We start from the raw sequence: 20845 nt of genomic DNA, 5'->3' as shown, positions 1-20845 counted from the left end.
AAACAGCCCATTCTCATGAAATGCATATAAATAGCGCGCAGTGTGAAAAAGCGCAATACATACGCCAAAATGCAATTTTGCGTGCATATGAAACGCCAGTCTTTCCCGTTCACTTAATACGCCGCATCTTTCGTGTTGTTTTATGTATTGGTTTCTCTTTATTTTTCTTTTTTTTACTTGAGTTGTGACTTGAGTTTGGGGTAAGAGCAAGTTTTTGTTACATAAAATGACATCCCACCCCAATTCTAACCCCAACTTCGAGCAACCATGGTTTAAAAATAGACAAAAAATATTAAAGGACCAGTTCTGTATTTTACACTTAAAGCCCTGTTTTCAGATTGTTTATGATGAAAAAGAACGGTTTTGACTGAAATTTTGACATATGATGCTGGCCCGAGAATTTTCGGGTGTTTCTTGTATCACCTCCCACCTCTATAATGGCTATATAGGTGCACTGGAACAATCCTTCCTAAAATGCATTAAACTTTCATTTACAAAGACGTGAAACTCACCGAGCGGTCAGGGGCGGTCACTGACATGCTCACACAAAAATCGCCGCAAAAGATACCTTCCAACAGGTTTTATCATAGTTTTTGTCCAACTCCATTGACTTGTATTAGATGTGCTGTGAGGTACAGTATTACTCCGCGCCGGGACTTTGTTTGTATTCTTGCAATTGGAAAAGGTGGATTATCGCAACCAACTGGGCTGGAGTGTCTATTATTCAAGCTCTCAGCGGAAGAATATACGGGTGTGAGGCGTTTGGAAAAATAGGTCCACAAGTTTACAACGAATGCTAAAACACCTGTTGGAAAGCATCTTTTGCAGCTATTTTTGTGTGAGCATATCAGTGAACACCCCTGACCACTCGGTGAGTTTCACGTCTTTGTAAACAAAAGTTTAATACATTTTAGGAAGGATTGTTCCTGTGCACCTATACACCCATTATAGAGGTGGGAGGCGAAACAACAAACACCCGAAAACTCTCGGGGGAGCCGCACATGTCGAAATTCCAGTCAAAACCGTTTTCCTAAATCGCATTAATTTTGTAAGAAACTTATCAATTTGAAAAGCTCTGTGTCCCTGATTGGCCAGCTAATCTGTACGTTGTGATTGGCCTGAATACCTCTGACGTCAGCCAGAAATGTGACGCTCCTTACCATGTTTGAAAGATTCGCTCACAATGCAATGCTAACTTTACAGGCTTTAAGTCCGAAGTGAGAGGAATTATGATAATGTCCGTCTTTACTACATCACCAATCCAAGAAGTAAACTGTTGCCTGTGTTTGTTGTAGTCCAAGAAAAAGATTCACGTTAAAAATGATAACTCGCGTCATCGTTTACTTCGGGGGTTTGTACCTTTTGCATATCGTTAACATGTACTAATACACACTTACACACCAAACGAAATGTAAATTATGAATCGGACCATAGTTTCTCTTTAAAAATAGTATGTTGAATTGACTTGAAAGTTTTAACTTCATGCTGTTTTTTTACAGTGTACAAATTGCAATTTGGCGTATATGTATTGCACGACTTTCACACTGCATGCTATTTACTACATTTCATAAGAATAGATTGGTTAAAAATGCGGCAGAAATCAGTCCAATCAAGAATTGGACGTTTTCTTTTGTTTCAAGACAAAAACTTTTGTGTCTACACTTAACGAATATCTGTAAAAAGTGAGTTGAATTGCTTTGGTCGTTTTAAATTTTTTTTACTAGGTTATCTTAAGGCACAAAGTGAGCCAGGATTACTGCTGATGCCCCTTCAGGAAAACCGGTGCATGACGCCCCTGCATGTCACCTGGACATTTATTGAAAACAGAGAAAAGCTCGAAGTAAAATACGAAAACTGAAAGAGCACAATGTTCTGAATGTTTGACAGCACCACAGGGAAATTTTCATTAGTGAAGGTTATTAGGGTCAGTATGAAATATGGCCATTATTATTTCACTTCACTACTCATTGTGTAATATTTCATATCACATACACACTGCAGTCTGGCCAAGTGCTGAGTCACTCCTCTTTGTTATGATTATTGATTCAAACTTTGCTATTAGTTATTTTTTTCACCTGTCAGAGAACATGTACGGGTTTTGCGGTTTATTTTATTGAGGTCAACCTTTTTAACCTTTTGACACCCATTTAAGCAAGTTGTTAAAAAGTCTTGTTTTTCCTGAAAAGTCATGCGTTATGCTTCTATGTGTGTAGACTGTACCATCTCTTCAGTCGGGGAGTGTCTCCGAGACCTAATGACAGAGAAAAGGGAGTATTTTAAAGAAATCCTTTTACTTTGAGATATATCAATCAGATTATCTGACATAACAAAAGATTTCAGACAGCACGTGTTGAAAGTGTCGGAGAAAACATGATCACATAATTGATAGCTTGTAAATCCCACACACTTGTACAGAACATTGAACATTAAAGGCAAACAAGTGGTGCAGAATGCGTCTTGACAGGGGGAGGGAGAAGGGCTGATTTAATAGTTTCATCTTTCTAATCCTGTCTTCCAAGAGCATCAATCCTGGCTCACCCCCATCAGTTTATCACAGACAAACACTCGTTTTCTTCCCCATTTTTTTTTTTATGTTATGCCATCTGTACATGTGGTAATATTTTGCACAAATGCTATGTTGGAGAACTGGAAGTGAGGATTTCGATATGACGTCCACACTCGACCAACCGTTAATAAACGTTTCCAAACGACTCTGTACTTCTGTAGGGACTCCACCCTGATGTTTGAAATATAAAACTAACTCTTAAATGTTAAGGTGACACCTTTTACGGATCATATCTTTCATTGATTTGTTGACATAACAGAACAATGTTTTGAGATTTGAAGCATTACATCAATATTTTCTCAATTAGACGGCAAAGATTGTTTGGAAGTCATAATGAAATTGTAATTAAAACTTTACTTTTTTGAAAAATTATGTTTTTTTTTTTCAAATGACTTATTTGTGAGCTTTATTATTTAAAAAAATCATGTGCTTAAATCAGAAGGTGTTAAGGAATGTAACGTCTACTACCTATGTGTATAACAAGTCACTTGCAGATGCAAGAGAGTCATACAAACAATACAAAGTATACACTGAAAAAATGCCTTTCTTACTTAGTATTTTGGTCTTGTTTTTAGTACAAATAGCTAAAAATTCTTAAATCAAGATGTATTTTCTTGATAAGCAAAATGACCTAGGAAAATAAGTCTAGTGTTTAGACAAAATTATCAAAGTTAAGTCAATTTGTGATTAAAACAAGCAAAAAAAATCTGCCAATGGGGTGAGAAAATGTTAAATTCATTTTTCTTGAATTAAGTGTTTAAGAAAAATGTGAACTTATTTCAAGAATTTTTCTTAACCTATTGAGAGATTTTTTGCTTGTTTTAAGCACAAGTTATCTTAAATTTGATATTTTTTGTCTAAAAAAACTAGACTTATTGTCTCAAGTCATTTTGCTCTTTAAAGAAATATATATTGATTTAAAAATTGTTAGGTATTTTGTGGGTGTGTGGGGGGAGGTGTTGTGGTTTGAGAAATTTCCCTTATTTTTAAATCCCAATGTTGACAGTATTGGGCTGGGCCCCACAAAAAGATCACAGCGATTAGCAAATAGCAACCAACTTCCAACGATCCAATAAATACTCGATAGACGAATTCAAGTCCCGCACAACCTTTTATTCTCATTTCAGTAGCCGATTCACTTGGATATACGCAGGGGCGCCTCTAGCAATTCTGGGCCCTAAGAAAGAATATGAGGTTGGGCCCCCTACCACTCCCATTTTGCACCAAAAATAAAAATTCAAGATATATATCTGAAAAAAAATGATATCCTTCTAATTTATAGCGGTGATAAACGTAACCTATTGAATTGACCATTGTTAGCGGATGGCTATAACTGACACTAACATTATGTCAAAATGAAGCTCCGTGAATAAATTATATATAACGTTAAGTTACCTTTCTTTAATAAATATTGGGTAATTGTCAGCCCATTTCTCTCTCTCTCTCTCTCTCTCTCTCTCTCTCTCTCTGCACTCTCTTTTAGTTTCTGATGTCCTTGCGCTTTGCCCCGCACCACAAAACGGGCCTCCGCTGATGGTGCGCGCATCTCAAATGGACGTGGGGCTATGCAAGACTGGACGAAACCATTCAGCAAAAGGGGGAAAATGCATTTTGCGGGAAATGCGGATACAAGCCACAATTTTGTTGTATTAATTATTCTATGTTAAATACATTTATAATATCAATAGGGTTACTACTACTAGTGTTACTAATAAAAAATATCTTTGGGAGCCCCCAAAGTGCGTGGGCCCTTACAATCGCCCTAACTTTTCCCCCCTTAGGGGGATATACCCCTATATATACGTCATGATGGGGAATATAAAACAATCGCTACTTCTGTTTCATTGTGACTTTAAATTACATATAGAACTTTAATACACTACCTATATAAACCAGCTGTATACAAAACAATAAAAAGTTTATTGGTTGCACACAACTAAACACAGTTCGCCATTTAGTAAAATTCCTGGTATTATTTCTCCCCACAGTTTACAATAAAGAATTATACAGATTAGGAATAAAAAAATAGAAGTAGGGATGCATGACGTATCAGCCTATAATTGGTATCGGCAGATAAAAGCAAGTTTTCCCGCTATCAAACATAGTCTGCACTTCAAGGATTTCACAAAATAATACTCTGAAACAAGCAGTAAAAAGCAAAATTATCTGTATTTATCAGTATCCACCTGTTTCTCGAACGCGTAAGTAAGTGATGTGATGTATTTTCTTTCCGGTCCGAAACTTCCGTTTCAATAGCCAGCCAGTGTAGTGGGAGCATGCATAAAACATAAAACAGTTCATATTTACTACACCTGCCATGTATGAACCGGTGTGAGGATAAAATTAAGAAGAGGCTTGATATATGAACATATAATCAATCATTTTGTGTTGTTGATCGGAGGTGACTTCAATGCGCAAATATAAAAGCACAGAGACATACCAGTATCTTTACAATGGGAAAGTCAGTCGAGAATTTGTACATAGAATTTACCAAGACTTCGTGTTTTTAACTTTTATGGGGCTGGTATAAAATGTCACAACTGTCCTTCTGGTGTGAAGTTTTTTTAAAATGGCATTTTTTTAATGCACTTGCTTATGACGACACGTCAAGCTTCTCGCGGTCCAACACAGTCAGCAGTATCTTTCTCATTCAACACATTGTAAGTTATTTGAACAAACCATAATAAACATATTAACCTACTTTGAGTATTGTTTTCATTTTATGAAAATATTATTACATCTCTTCTTACGCACTAGGTGGAGACATGAGCTTATAAAATTATGTGCTTACTTTTTAAAGTATTTGCTTTTTCATTTAAAACTTAACAAAAGTACAACACATTACTATTATAAACATTAACTAAGCTGATTATGTCGTATATATTCTGTACTGTAATCGCATTTTTGTAATAATATATAATAGCAGAAGAAATAAATGAGCTAAATCAGCATATTTTTATTAGCACAATATTAGTTGTTTTTAAACAATTATTGTATTTATTGTTTACTGGCAGTTTCTATGAAAGGTTTTACTGGATGGATTTGTAAATACAGATCATGATTGCATGTTCGCCGCATACACATTCAGTTCTTGTGCATGGGGTTAAAACAAATGTTTTGTAAAGATTTATTGCATTTGTATCATCTATTATGGCAACCCCTAACTGCACAAATTATGTCGGTCTTCTTGGATTTAATAATAAACATTAAACAGCCAGTCAAAACGGCACACTTGTGTCCTTCGCAATAAACTACCATTAGCTTTAGTGACTCACCGGAAGTCATAAACCGGAAAACCCAAAGATGGCGGCACCCACGTTTACGTCAAGAAACAGATGGATTGGTGGATGTCTTTCTAAGTATTCGGTATCGGCACAGATATTTTGTACCGATGCATCCCTAATAAAAAGTAAAAAATATAAAAATGTCAAAATAGGAAAACAAGATAATTAGAGAATTGTGATCTCTAGTAAATTTGCCTCAGAATGAATCTTATAATATATGGAGTATGAAAAAGTATATGTGCAAAGTAGGCATGTGTATATAAAATGAATGAAAGCGAATAAGGGATGTGGAAAAGTGCAATATGTACTAAAAAGAAGAAGTGATAACAAGTGCATTGTGTAAAGTCTCGAAAGGTGTCAAGAGGTCAATCTTTTTGCGGTATACATTTGCAGGTCAGGAGGTCACCGAACCTGAACTTTGGTATGCAACAGAAGACGAAACTTCTTTGCATATGTTCATACGATATCGTCCTACTGCATTTATATACGTCTGAATGAAAGTGAATGGGACACAGTCTTGGGGCCGCACCCTAATTGTTGAGACTTCAGATGGCTTATGGGTAATGAATGCTGTGGCAGTTTAAAGTGGCCTCTTTTATTGAGAGACGAAGATAAAGGAGTACATTTAGTGGGGGATGTACTGCAGGTCAAGACCTTAGAGGTGAGTAAAGATGATCGATTGGGATAATATTGCCTATGTTTGTTTAATGTATGTCATGTATGTATGACTGTTATGTGGATTAGCATTGGTTACTGTTTGCTTTGCTGGGTGCGGACGGATCATCTTTGCCCTGCTAAACTGAGGTGCCACCATTTCATAATTGTATATGATGTTTGGGTCTATGTGTGCGTGTGTGTGTTGGAGATATGAGGGATGGGGAGTGTTAAAGTTGAGAGAGTTCAAACTTTTGGGGGTCTTTTGAGGGGGTCTGCATATATGCCCCTCCTCTTATGTTTTGTCCAAACATGTGCACACAAACAAACAGATATTACTCACAAGTTCACATTTTAGTGCAAATTAAGTGCAGGTTTCTATTTACTTTATTTTGTTTGTATTTGTTTATGCATTTAACCCTATAAAACCCCAAAGAACAGGTGCTTGAACCTCATTGCTTTTGTACTATCATCGTTGTCATACATGACAAAAACAAATATTTAGTGGGAAAGCATATATTTCATGTTAGAATAAAACATGCATGTTCACAATTTAGACAAATAAAGAAAAAGCTTGTAAGAGACATTGAGTGTTTGGCTCTTTGTTGGCTGTCAGTATCCCTCGGATGACAACCTTATTTTCCAATCAGAGCTCCGGATTGTTGTGCACTTCTCGCTTCAAGGGGGCCCTGGCAAGCACCCCGTTACTTATAAACTAACCTCCTCTCCAGCCCATAATGAGACCCCAAACCAGTCCAAATTTCAACCAGTGTTTCCTTTAAATGAAGACTAGAGCACTCTTATGCTTTTGATCTACAGAAAAATGTTATTGTTTAAGGCAGTGGTCTCCAACATGGTGCCCGCGGGCGTGCTGCCCCCCTTGTGTACGGTGCATCTCTTTATGGCCCCCCAAAGAAACTTAATGACATAAAATATTTCAAAACTTAAAATTTTAATTAAACAAAACATTAAAGGAACAGTATGTAAGAAATGTATATCAATTAATCATAAAATGGCCCTGATATGTCACTAGACATTAAGAAATCATTTTCATTTTGAATACTTATATTAGTCACAACAGTGGTCTGGCCAGGATATTGTCATTTAAAAAGTGGAGTTGCAGCCCTCAACTGATGTTTATGTTGTTGTGTATTGGCAACCAGTTGTGTGATTGCAGTACCAGTTTTAGCCACAAGTTTGCGAATGCAGTACCAGTTTTGGCCACAATCCTACATACTGTTCCTTTAAATTATACTATGTAGTGATGTTGATTAGTAGCTTTATTTTTATGAGGTTTATTACACAGAATATATGATAAATTAATGTTTTTCATAAAATGTCATTAAATTGGGGCCCCCCTGGCACCATCTCAGGGCCACGGCCCCCAGTTTGAACAACTGCCATAAACAGTGTGAATGAAAGTGAATGGGACACAGTCTTGGGGCCGCACCCTAATTGTTGAGACTTCAGATGGCTTATGGGTAATGAATGCTGTGGCAGTTTAAAGTGGCCTCTTTTATTGAGAGACGAAGACGAACACCAATAGCACCGTAACTATAACACAATATTTAATGCACACACAGCCATTAGCAAATTATTTAATACAACAAGAGAAAATCACTCTGCTGCTTTTTGAAAAAGCGAGAAATACACACCGATCAAATGCTTTCTTAGCACAGCAGGTGACTGAATGTGTGCAAAACCCAAATTAAAATTCCTGGTGCTCATTGTGTGTGCTGTGAAACAAAACCTCGACAATGTAGTGTGTGTGTTAATGTTTTTTTGTTTATGTGTTCAATGCCTTTAATCCTATAGTGTGTGTGTGTGTGTGCATTTAAATGTGTTAGTAACACAACACTATACGTGTGTGTGTGTGTGTGGTTGTGTGTGTGTGTGTGTGTGTGTGTGTGTGTGTGTGTGTGTGTGTGTGTGTGTGTGTGTGTGTACAGGGTTTGGACCAAGAGTGTGCATGCCTCAAAGAGGTTAGATCTGGAGAGAGTCCAAACCAGAAGGGGTGAGATGAGAAAAAGAGCAAAAAAGATTCAAAAGGAGAATAACAATCCAGAAATTACAGGCCTTTGACAACCGAATGGGAAGCCTGCCCAGCACACGCTCGCGTGCACACGACCATGGGCCCTATCTTACACCTGGCGCACTGCGATGCCAGAGGCAACGCAAGGGTTTCTTGCTAGCTTAGCCGTCTGAAAACAAGGTGTTCAGGAGTGTTGTAGGCTATTTTAAGGCAACTGAAAACGAGGCCGCCCATGATCAACTAAAACATGGTCTAAAGTCAGTTTTATTTACTTAAAGGTATAGCGGAAGATTTTCTTTTTCCGGGTGGATCATCAAGACTATTGGTCATCCCAGTTGTCAATCATTCTGGTGATATGTTAATGTAAGGCCATCGTACGTGCTCATCCCTAGGTTCGCTTTCTGCACATGCGCACTTTGAGGTGTATATGTGTGGTGGGCTACGGCTTAAGCCATTCATTGAAGCTCGCATTCTCACCGTGTTTTTTACAAAATGTCTGAGTGTCGCAATAGAAAAAGTGTCTATGAATTGCATGACAAGAAGAGAAAGGCCTCTGAAGAAAGAAAGAAGACCAGAGTGTTTTTGGAAGAATATTTCACACGCTGGAGTGCGCTAAAAGCACAGGTTGGGCTTACCACTGATGCCTCAGTCGTGAAGTTTCTACTCGACAGGTAAAGTTTGGCATGCTATTTGGAGAAATCCATTTAAAATCAATAATCAGCGATGCTACCTGTAGGCGCCTGCACAACCTGCGTACACTCTGCTTATTACACACAAGACATGCAGCAGCACACAAACATGCTACATATTAAAAATAAAAGGATTACGATGTAAAAGGTTATTATTGTGAACATGATAAAGATGCCTATGGATCGTCTTTGCATGTATCAGAATTAACTATGTGCAGTAATGACAAATGAAATTGGTTTCCTCTCTGAAGAAGAGTTCGGTCTTTGCTTTAAAAAAAATCTGCGCAACTGGCTTTAAAGTTAATGTGAGATTTTAATTGGTTTATTGGATGTTACGTCCAAAACCTTGACTCATTAGGAGAATAGACACTTTGGACCATGCGCCTGGCTTGCCAACCATTTTTTCTGTCGTTAAACTAGCAAAAGTGGATTCGGATGTCTCAAGTCAGGGGTGTCCAATCCTGCTCCTGGAGGGCCAATGTCCTGAAGAGTTCAGTTTCAACCCTTATGAAAATTAACCCTTTTTTTTCCATTTCAGTTAAAAACAAAAAAACATGGTTACTTTAGTAAAACAATGGTAACCGCAAAATAGCCATGGTTTTGACAATCATGGTTTTCAAAAACCATAGCTAAACCATGGTCAGTGTAGTAAAACCATGGTTTTGCACTTTAAAAAAACTTTGCTGCCTTAAATAAGTTTGTTGAATCAACTCACAAGTAATTTTAACTTATTATTATTTATCTTGACTAAAGATGAGTTGTTATAACTTGTAAAATGAAGTTGACTTTTTAAACTATACAAGTTGTAGCAACTCATCTCTTATCAAGACAAATAATAGTATGTTTAAATGACTTGAAAATCGGTGTTGATTTAACAAAAAATTTAAAGCAGCAAACAAAACAAAAAAATTATCCGGTCAAAAATATATTTTTAAGTAAATGCTAAATACATTTTGTAGAATGTTATTCTCAGTTAAATATATTTTTAAATTTGGAAATATATTTAGTTTTAACCTTCATATCAACATATATTTCAAAATGTATTTCAAGGGGAAGCAAATACATTTTTAATTTTACATCCTATTGTAAAAATTTTAATCAAGTTAATTTTAAAAAGTATATTTTGAAGTTAAAAATATATTTAATTTTAACCTTTCTAAAACTGTTATGTTTACAGTTTTTCCACGTGATACACGTCTGGATCCGAACTTTACTTCCGGTTTCGTTTTTTTAATGGTCTGACTAGTTGCTAAACTGATCTCTTGAACAAATGCCTCGTCGAAAATAACAAATGTTTTGCTTTCCTAGGTAATCTATGTGTTGTTTTTTTGCTTGTTATATAGACGGTTTCATCGGACCCACGTGATACACTTCTGGATCCGAACCTTACTTCCGGTTTCGTTTTTTTAATGGTCTGAATAGTTGCTAAACTGATCTCTTGAACAAATGCCTCGTTGAAAATAACAAATGTTTTGGTTTCCTATGTAATCTATGTGTTGTTTTTTTGCTTGTTATATAAATAAACTATGTTTAAAGTACTTTGTTGTTATTTATTCTTAGCGGAGTTTACCAGAAGTTACTGCGGACCCCGACAGCCGCTTGTTTATGTTGTTACTGCTGAAACGGTCTATAAATAAACTACGTTTAAAGTACTTTTTTGTTATTTATTATTAGCGGAATTTACCGGAAGTTACGTGCGGACCGCGACAGCCGCTTGTTTATGTTGTTACTGCTGAAACCGTCTATATATTTCCTTGAATTGAAATATATGGAAAGCTAAATATATTTTTAATGCTTTAAAATTTATTTACTTTTAAAATATTTTTCAAAATATAAAAAAATATCTGTGAAAAATATATTTTTGTATACATATTCCAAAATATATTTCAGCAAATACATTTTTGGCCAGTTATTGTATATTTTGAAATATAAATATATTTTTTGAAGTATGGGTAAGTTGACATGACTAGTAAATCTGAGATAATTCAACCAAAAAAATGTAAGGCAGCAGATATTTTTTACAGTGCAAGCCTGCCCTAAGTGCATCTGAATGAACCATGAATGAAATGCGATTAGTATGTGAGGGGAATGCTATAGTGCCATCTGCTGGTGGAAATCAATAGACGTGCAGAACTAGAACGAATAAAACAATAATTTTAAGTCATTGCTAAATATAAAAAAATAACAAATAGGCATTACTTTCTTAATCATGCTGTCATATCTCAAAATATTCGTGCTGTAGAAACCACTAGGGGGACCCAAATGCTTTTGTCTTAGTAAATATGAATGAACAATTAACTGCACTGTGCATTAAAGTACTGCAATAAAGTTTCATTCCTACTCAGTCCTTGAAACAAGATATATTCACGATGCTTTAAATTCAGATAAATCTTACAATTTAGAAATTTGTGTTTAAAACAAGAAAAAGCTGTTTGCCAGTGGAGTAAGAAAAATCATTTTGTTCTCTTTTTGGATTGGATAATTTTTTGGCAAATAACTTCCTGTTTTAGGCAAAAAAATAATAATAATTGTAAGACATAAACGCTTGCATCATTTTTCCTCTTAAGTAAACATATATTGTTTTAACCCCTTCAGATCCTGCAGTGTGTAAAAATCCCTAAGTATCAGCACCACCTACATGTACAAACTGATGTTTAATCATTAAATAAACAACAATCAAATGTATTAATTATAATTATTATGAACAAACATTTGTTTGCCTCATGCAGTTATGACTGCATCTCTATATTCACCCTAAGCATGCTGTTGTTATCTTTTTATGATGTCGTAAACTCACAGCTCTATCTAATCATTTTGCCTGTTATGATCTCTGTTATCTTTGTTAAATGTAATCAGTCTGTCACTATCGCATCTACTATATCTGTATTTCCTGTCATTAGTTTGGCAGCTGTTATTCCACGAGCAGCCTTATTTTTCTACAGCGTTTTGTATAAATAAGTGCTTCTCAACACAGAATTTATAATAAATTAAAGTATTATAAAATGTAATTAAACTGGGGACCCCTGGCAACATCTCAGGGCCCCCAGTTTGAGAACCACTGATATAAGCCATGTTTACCTTTTTTCTCAGGTCCACAGAAGATCAAGACATCTTTCATAGGGCTATAGTCATAACTTCCTTCTCACATGCAGAGGGGTTCGATCGGCCCCGTAGCCACACACGCTGCGCTCCGTCAGTGTTTTTGTTGAGGAGCCCCAGTGGGCTTCTGGGAAAGAGGAAGCGTTAGTGTTTTCCTTGTCAGCCCATGTTTACTCTACAATAAGAGCAATCACACGGCTCAGTGGATCTACGGTCCTCGGCCCACACCTTAGCTCACTCTCTTATAATCTCTCCATTATTTCTTGTATTTCGTCTTTAGGGTCATTCTATGAAACAGGACACATTTCCAGTTGAATGTGATGATTTTTGAAGCAAATTTTTGGGAAAATGTCACTGTGGCATTAGAGGATGAATTATAGGTTAGATCACGGGGCTCCAAACTTTTTGTGAGCAAGGGCTACCACGATGGATAAAACAATCTTGGAGGGCTACTTTTTTATATAGTTTCCTAAAAAAAAAATGTTTTACTTGGTTTTATTTTACTTGCTGATATGTTTTATAATTGTTTAAAATGTTAACATACATAAAAGAAGCCAAGCTATTATAAAGAATATGTAATAATTATTAAAAGTAAAAGTACAAGATTGAGATTTTAAGTTATATTTGAAGTCTTATTTTTACAAATATCCACTTTTTATGAACTTATCAATATTTACTTTTAATTCATTTATTATCCAAAATTTTGTAAAACTGTAAATTGAGAAGTGGAGTGAAATTTTTAGATCATCTGGCAGACACAAAACATTTTGATAAAAGATTGTGTTGATGTTTATTTTCTCATATACTATTGGTCTCAGCTAATCATTGTTAAAGTCCATTAGTAAAGTTATTTTGATAATACTTTACAATAAGGTTGTATTTGTTAATATTGGTTAATGCACCTCAAAAAATGACTTTCTTACTTTGTATTTTTGTCTTGTTTTCAGTAGAAATATCTAAAAATTCTTAAATTAAGATGCTTTTTCTTGATGAGCAAAATGACCTAAGAAAATAAGTCTAGTTTTAAGACAAATAATATACAATTTAAGTGAAACTGTCCTTAAAACAAGCAAAATTATCTGCCAATGGAGTGAGAAAAAAAATTGTGAAATAAGATTTCTTTTTTCTTAAACACTTAATTCAAGTAAAATTTTCTCACTCCATTGGCAGATAATTTTGCTTGTTTTAAGCACAAATTCACTTAAATTGTATATTTTTTGTCTAAAAACTAGTATTATTTTCTTTTGTTTATTTTAATTTTGCTCATCAAGAAAATACATCTTGATTTAAGAATTTTTAGTTATTTCTACTGAAAACAAGACATAAATACTAAGTAAGAAAGTCATTTTTTGCAGTGTGCCAGTGTTGAGTGTAACTATGTAATTAGTTAAACTAATTTAATTGCTTTTTCTTTAAAAAGTAAAGTCAGGGATTACTCTTATTTTTCCAGTAATTTAATTACAGTTATTTCTGATGTAATTGAACTAAATACTGTGTACGGACTGCAGAACAATTATATATAATACAATAGTTGATTTAACTTTGGTAAGTTATAAGAATAGTTTCCAATTCTCACTATTAACTGGTTGGTTATCAGCATTAAAGAGCACCTATGGTCCGATTCACGATTTTACATTTCCTTTGGTGTGTGTAAGTGTGTATTAGTTCATAACGATATGCAAAAGGTAGAAACCCCAAAGTAAACGATGACCAGGGGCGGATTTAGTGATTTGGGGGTCCAAGGCAAAACCCAACCTATGCCCCCTTTACTATATATATATACACATACATATATACATACATACACACACACAAAATTTTTAATACAAGGGCAAAAAGTGGCAGCTCACTAAGTACACCCCTACGTTTTAAAGCCCTTTGGTAGCTCGTGGCCCAAGGCAGTTGCCGACCTAATGGGTAAGTCCCCCCCTGACGATGACGTAAGTTATTGTCTCCAGCGTAAAACTTTTTTCTTCACTTTGTTTCGACTCAGAATGAATTAAAGTAATGTTTTTAGTAAGGCATGTTTGTAAAAACTAGTTATATTTCTTTATTAAACGAAGGCCTTGTCCTGACTTAAGCTAATCCATGTCCAGGAAAGCACCCCAAATTCTTTGGGGGGGGAGGGGTTCCCGGACAGGGAATAGATTAGTCCTAGACTAAAGTAAATGTAAGCGCTGTCCAAACTGAAAACAACTTGCACTGACAGATCTTAAAATACATCAGTGCCCTTTATTCTGCCTTAAAATGCACATTGGTACTGTTTTAAGTAAGACATGTTTGTTAAAACTAGTTATATTTCCTAATTAACCTGAGGCCTAGTCCTGGTTTAAGATAATCCCTGTCCGGGAAACCACCCCATAGTCTTTACAGAATAAAACCACAAATTAACAGCCTCATGCAAAGCACTCTGGGAACCAAAAATCCTCATCAACCTTTCTTTCCTTTATAGATTCCGGTTCCCAGAATTGCTTTGCATGAGGCTGTTACTTTAGTTTTATGTAAAGACAAAGACTTGTTAATGTTTAATGTTCATTTAACTTGAAACAAACTGTTACTGGCAAACAGCTGCCAGTAATACTGTCATTTCTACAGAAACAGTGTAATTAAAAGTTGTAATATCAGTTCATATGCACCATGAACTATCATATTTAATTGTTATGGCATTATCATTAAAAAATATGAATGCTGTGAAAATATTGTTTATGTAGGTAATGCTAACAAATACAAATGTATTGTAAAGTGCTAACATAATTTTTTTCACATGTATAAGGGACACAATCACCCCAATTTTGTAAAATTACCATTCTGTTTATCTGTGTTCTTCATCTGTTCTTCACCTTTTCGCTCTCCAGTCTTTCCTCTGTCGTTCAATCAGTAACCTGAGGGACTCCTGGCTGTGCTTCCCTTTCAGAATAAATGTGGGGAAACTTTAGATTTGGCCCGCTGGTGGGAGCGTAACCCTAATTTCCTCCCAGAGAAGCAGGGGGAGAAGGAGCCGGGAGGTGGGTGGAAAGGAAGTTTACCTTAAACTGGGGTATAACCACTGCCCGTTTCCATGGTGACGATCGTCATCATCATTTTTCTCATGCTCTCCTTCTGTTTCTCTCTCTGTGAGGTGGACTTAGTCACTAGTGGTTTGGAGCAAGCGATTATGACTTAAGATTCGGAAAAAACATGTCAGGCTAAATGTCACACTGGTTACATTTATTCATCAAAACAAATTTCAAATGAGAAAGAGCATTTAACATTTTACAGTTTTATCATTTACATCAACTGTATTCTGTTTGTTTAGCTTTATATTTGAATCATTTGAACTTGTTTTTGCCTTATTCCTTGGGTCATGTCAAGTTATATAAAAGCACACTTTTAGAAAAAAGGTACAAAAGTTGTCACTGGGATGGAACCTTTTAAAAAGGTCCTTATATGTACAGATATGTACCTTTTACGTACCAGTATGTACCTCTAAGGTACCAATGTGTGCCTTTGAAGTATCAATATGGACCATTAGATACAAAAGTGTACTTTTTGAAAATGTACCACCCCAGAGATACGTTTTGTACCTAGATTTTTGGCATTCATATACAGTACACAGTATTGTGCAAAAGTGTTAGGCCACCACCAGCTTGTTTTAGTAAAGTTTTAATGACTACACTGTAAAAAATGTCTGTAGAAATTACAGTATTAATGGGTATTACTGGCAACTAGCTGCCAGTAACTTACTGTAGATTTTACATTTATGTTATTTACTGGCAACATTTTGTTCAAAGTTAAATAAACATGAAACATTTTTTTGACTTTATCTTCTACAGTAAGTTACTGGCAACCAGCTGCAAAATTACAGCAATTTTTTTAGAGTGTATCCACATATGTGTTGCTCTATTTATTAAAAGACAAACATCAAATAAATTAAATATGTATACAAAATGTTAAAAATGACAATTTTCAGAACCAAATGGCTTCTTCAGGCAAAAATCAATATTAAGTGCATCTCTTTTGACACTAAACACATCTTTTTCTATATTTTACAAATTGCATACAATGTACACATATTCTGTATTTTCTGGTTGTATTCTAATAAAACGACTGAGAAAAAATACATATGTTACCATTATACCATTGCAAAAACAACAAATCGGTAACACTTTACTTGAAGAGGGGGGGTTCCAAAGACTGACATGACACTTTCATAATCATGACATTACACGTGCCATGAACATAAAGCAGATTTTATGCATGTTATGACAACTGTCATTAAGTGTCATTTGTTATGTCATTTTTAATGCAGAGATTACATAGTTTGAGATGTCATTCTTATGACAACTTGACATTAACCAATACATTATAACTTGTCATAAATCTGTCATAAACAAGACAGCAGAATAATTATAAAAACTTAAGAAACTACCTTAATGGGTTAACATTAAATTAAACTGTAATTTAAATGTCATTAAGTGTTAATACTCCGTCAAATAGTTTTATAACAGCATCATGAATATTTTTCTTGACCTCAACTGCAGTGGTAAAAAAATATAATTTGTCATTAAAGGACAATTCCGGTACTCAACACTTTAAGGGCCCTATTTTAACGATCTGAAACGCAATTGCGAAGCGCAAAGTGACTTTGTGGGCGGATCTTGGGCGCTGTTGCTATTTTCCCGGCGAGAGAAAATAACTCTTGCGCCAGGCGCAAATCTATAAGGGGTTGGTCTGAAGTAGGTTCATTATTCATAGGTGTGGTTTGGGCGTAACGTCAAATAAACCAATCAGAACGTCATTCAACATTCTCTTTAAACGCAAGTGCGCAAGTTCCATGGTGGGTTACTACTATTATGACGGATTTACCAGGCGCACGCCAGGAGCGGTTCACAGCCGAGGAGACCCACGTTCTTGTAAGAGCAGTCAAAAACAGATAAGTTGTTTTGTATGGGAATGGGAGAAACCCGCCCAAATCAGCGTCGGTTAAACAGGCGTGAGAGGAAATAGCCACAATTGTCTCATCAGCTGGCATCCACAAGACGTTGCGCCGCAAGCGCTACAATGATGTCAGGAGACGGGGAATCCCAAGCTTGCCAGCATAAATCGGGCACGCCATGTAACGGGAGGTGGATCTGCCTCTACACAGGACCTGACGCCAGCAGAGGACATCGCTGCGTCCACCCTCACCGCTGAAAGCCAAGAAACGCAAGCAGTCCAACCCCAAAGTACGCTTACAAATCAAGTTCACATACATTAAGGTTTCTTATGAAAACATTTGAATAATTATTTACATAAAATAAACGTAATACAGCCACACAACAAACTTATGAAAATATTTTAATCGTTATTTGCATGATAATTTTTTTAACGCAGCCACACAAAATAAATAAAAACTATCACCACAATGCTCACCACAATGATTTCCCTTATCTCATGTGTTAATATTTTTTATTGTAACAATATATGATTTGCAAAAATAACTGTTGCATCTGTGTAGATTAGATAAGCAATGCGCGTTGTGCACGCTATACATTATGGTCAACTTAAGCATGCGCCCTTAAAATAGCATAATGAACCACGCGCAACGCGCCACTGACTTTAGACTAGTTTTTTTTCTGGTCAGTGGCGCAATTGTTTTTTGAAACTGCAAAATAGCATCAGGGATGGTTTGCGCCAGAACACGCCTCCTTTTTTACGGTGAACCGCCCAGGGAGCGCAATTTCATTCCCTAGTTTGCCGACGTTTTTCTGTGGAGGGAAAAACCCGCTGTGCGCCGGTGCAAAATATGAATGATACATGCGTCACTGACAAAGTCAATTGCGCTGGGTGCAAGATAGGGCCCCATGCCTCATTTCTGGTTTGTTTAGGATGAACTACAGTGATGGACATTGAAATGTGCTACTCACCGAGTAGTTTGTGGTGTTCGTTGATGTTTAAAAACAAGTAGTGCAGCGAAATACAGTTTCTATCATGTTTTATTTGGCATTTTGTAAAATTCAATTGACTTCTCTTGGAAGACTCATTGCTCGCTGATATATCACTCCGCCACTGGAAACGGAAAAAGGGTCTGTTTACATGTGGTTGTAGTTTTTTCGCTTGCTTTCTCTCAGGCTTTTTCCCATATTTTATGGCTCAGTGACCAGTCTTAGGTTTGAAGTTGAGCTCGATTTTGACTGTCTATACGCTAGACACCGAGTTCCGTTCAGCGTCTTTGTACGGCAAAGGGGTTGTCGTCATCAAGTGGTCGGGTGTGTGCTAACGCTTCAGACTCAAATATAGAGTGGAAGTATATACGCGGTTGTGAGGTATCTGAAAAAATAGTTCCACTATAGCAAATAACACGTATTAAAATCATACATTGCGCCAATATATTTGTTTTTAATCATCAACGAACACCACGAACCACTCGGTGAGTAGCACAGTTTTGAAAATGAACGTTAAGTGTTGTTTTAATGACATGTTTGTGCATGGCCATTGACTTCCATTCTGAAGCAGTCAAGAGACGCTTCTAAACGAGTCAAAAAGTCAAGACACGACCCATTGTCAAAATTTCTGTGTCCATCACTGTAGTTCATCCAAAACAAACCAGAAATGATACTCAAAGTGTTAAATACCGGAATTATCCTTTAAAATGTCAATAAGTGTTATACCTTAACAAAATGCAACAGACACATCAAAATATTATACTTGACTTTATGTATGCGCATAATACATAAAAAACGAACAGAACTTGTTCTTCCTCACACAAAGGGTTTTGAAATTTTCTGACAAAGAAAAAACTAACAAAACATTTAATTAGTTTAATGTAATTAACTGTTTCCAGCGATACGGGCCCAACGCTGCATGGCTTAACCCATTATTGTATTTAAATTTAGGTGAATCGGTCTCCAAATATATAATTTTATCAATTTTAATTATTATTATTATTATTATTGGATGATTGATTTTATTTCTCTAACACTTGAAGGAAATAAAAAAACATTATAAACTAAAGAATATTCATGATGCTGTTATAAAATAATGAGAGTAATGAGAGTATTAACACTAAATGACATTTTAATGACACATTTGATTTGTATCACTGGTAAAAAGTGGTCAGTTATGTTGTCTTGGTAATGTCAAGTTGTCATGTCAAGTTATGATGTATTGGTTAATGTCATGTTGTCATAAAAAAGACATCTCAAACAATGTCATCTTTGCATTAAAAATGACACAATTGAAAGAATGACATTTAATGACAGTTGTCATAAACGTGCATAAAATCTCTTTCATGTTCATGGCACGTGTCATGATTATGAAGGTGTCATGTCAGTCCTATAAACACCCCTTCAAGTAAAGTGTTACCAACAAAGCCACTGGTGTCGTGGTAGACTAAGACTTATGCACAGTACTGTACTGTCAAGCATTAAGATGCTGACAGGTGCACCCAACATACAATTGCATTATAGGTATAGAGTGGGAATTTTTACTTTTCAGGATCTCACATAATGATGGAAATGCACACATGTTTTTTCTCTCAATGGCTAAAAAAACATCATGAGAAAACTCTCTCACTGTATCTGCAGATTGAAAAAAGCGTCCAGTCTCTGCTATTCTGCACCCATGCGCTATGTTTCGTCTTCGGTCCGAACTTCTCATCCGATCAGGTTTCTCTCTTCAAGTCTCAGAGCTCTGCACAGCTGCACAGCTCCCTTTAATCCACATCTCAGTGTCTTTTCACACACACACACACACACACCAAGTAGTGTCACTCTTTTGAAGAACATTACTGGGAAAACATGAAGAATAACAGCACAATTCGGAGAATCCCATATAAATGCAATGCAACTGAAAATCTCTCTTAGATGACTATCATCCTGTCAATTTTTTACATTTACAGACTAAACTACTTTAAAGAATAAATCAAATATACCATATATTCTTACAAGTTTACTAAATTGCAACATTCAAATGACTCCTAGTTTCTAAAGCTGAGGTTATGTCAGAATGAACGTCTCTGGCTACGCTATCAAGCATAACAAACATAAAACGTAATGACTTGCCTGCAGGAAACTAAATATAGACGTGATTTGATTACGTGAAAATTGACATTTCAAAACGGATTAGGATCAGGCCACTAAATCAACACAGTGAAGAGCCGTGGGCCATATGCTATTAAGAAAGAGACCTACCTTTACACACACATACAAGCATGCTCTGTAACTCACTTTTTCCAACCTGGGCTACCGAAACGAACATCACTCCAGTTTGGCAACTCGTGGCATTTCTTTCACGCGACGGTTAAGTGGTTGACCCCGTGACCCCCATCTCCATGAGCTCACGGAAGTCCTTACTTCGCAGAGGTAGTTGGGACGGATGACATCATCAGGAGAGAGAGTCCCATTGATGACGAACGGGGGGGTTGTCTGTATTTTCCGACATTATTCTGACATTACACCGACATTATTGTTGTATTAGTAAGGTCATTATTAGGCCAGGTGTGTTTTCACAGTGAGAAAATCCTTCAGAGTTGCTCTGAATGGGCCAAGACCGAAATAGGATG

At 36.1% G+C, this 20845-nt stretch overlaps 1 long non-coding RNA gene across 1 annotated transcript; it reads right to left on the bottom strand.

Annotated features, from left to right (window-relative positions):
- Positions 1–1770: 1770 nt before the first annotated feature.
- LOC129438360 (uncharacterized) lies at positions 1771–20525 on the bottom strand. The gene is made up of 5 exons (XR_008642527.2): positions 19858–20525; positions 15351–15455; positions 15129–15231; positions 12304–12451; positions 1771–2251 (listed from the first exon to the last, which is right to left on the bottom strand). It is a non-coding gene; the product is annotated as an uncharacterized lncRNA (long non-coding RNA).
- Between the last annotated feature and the right edge of the window lie 320 nt (positions 20526–20845).

This window comes from Misgurnus anguillicaudatus, chromosome 24 (assembly GCF_027580225.2).
Source record: "Misgurnus anguillicaudatus chromosome 24, ASM2758022v2, whole genome shotgun sequence".
Taxonomy (NCBI): domain Eukaryota; kingdom Metazoa; phylum Chordata; class Actinopteri; order Cypriniformes; family Cobitidae; genus Misgurnus; species Misgurnus anguillicaudatus.
Note: the sequence above shows the minus strand (reverse complement) of the source record. Positions and strands in the feature narration are given on the sequence as shown.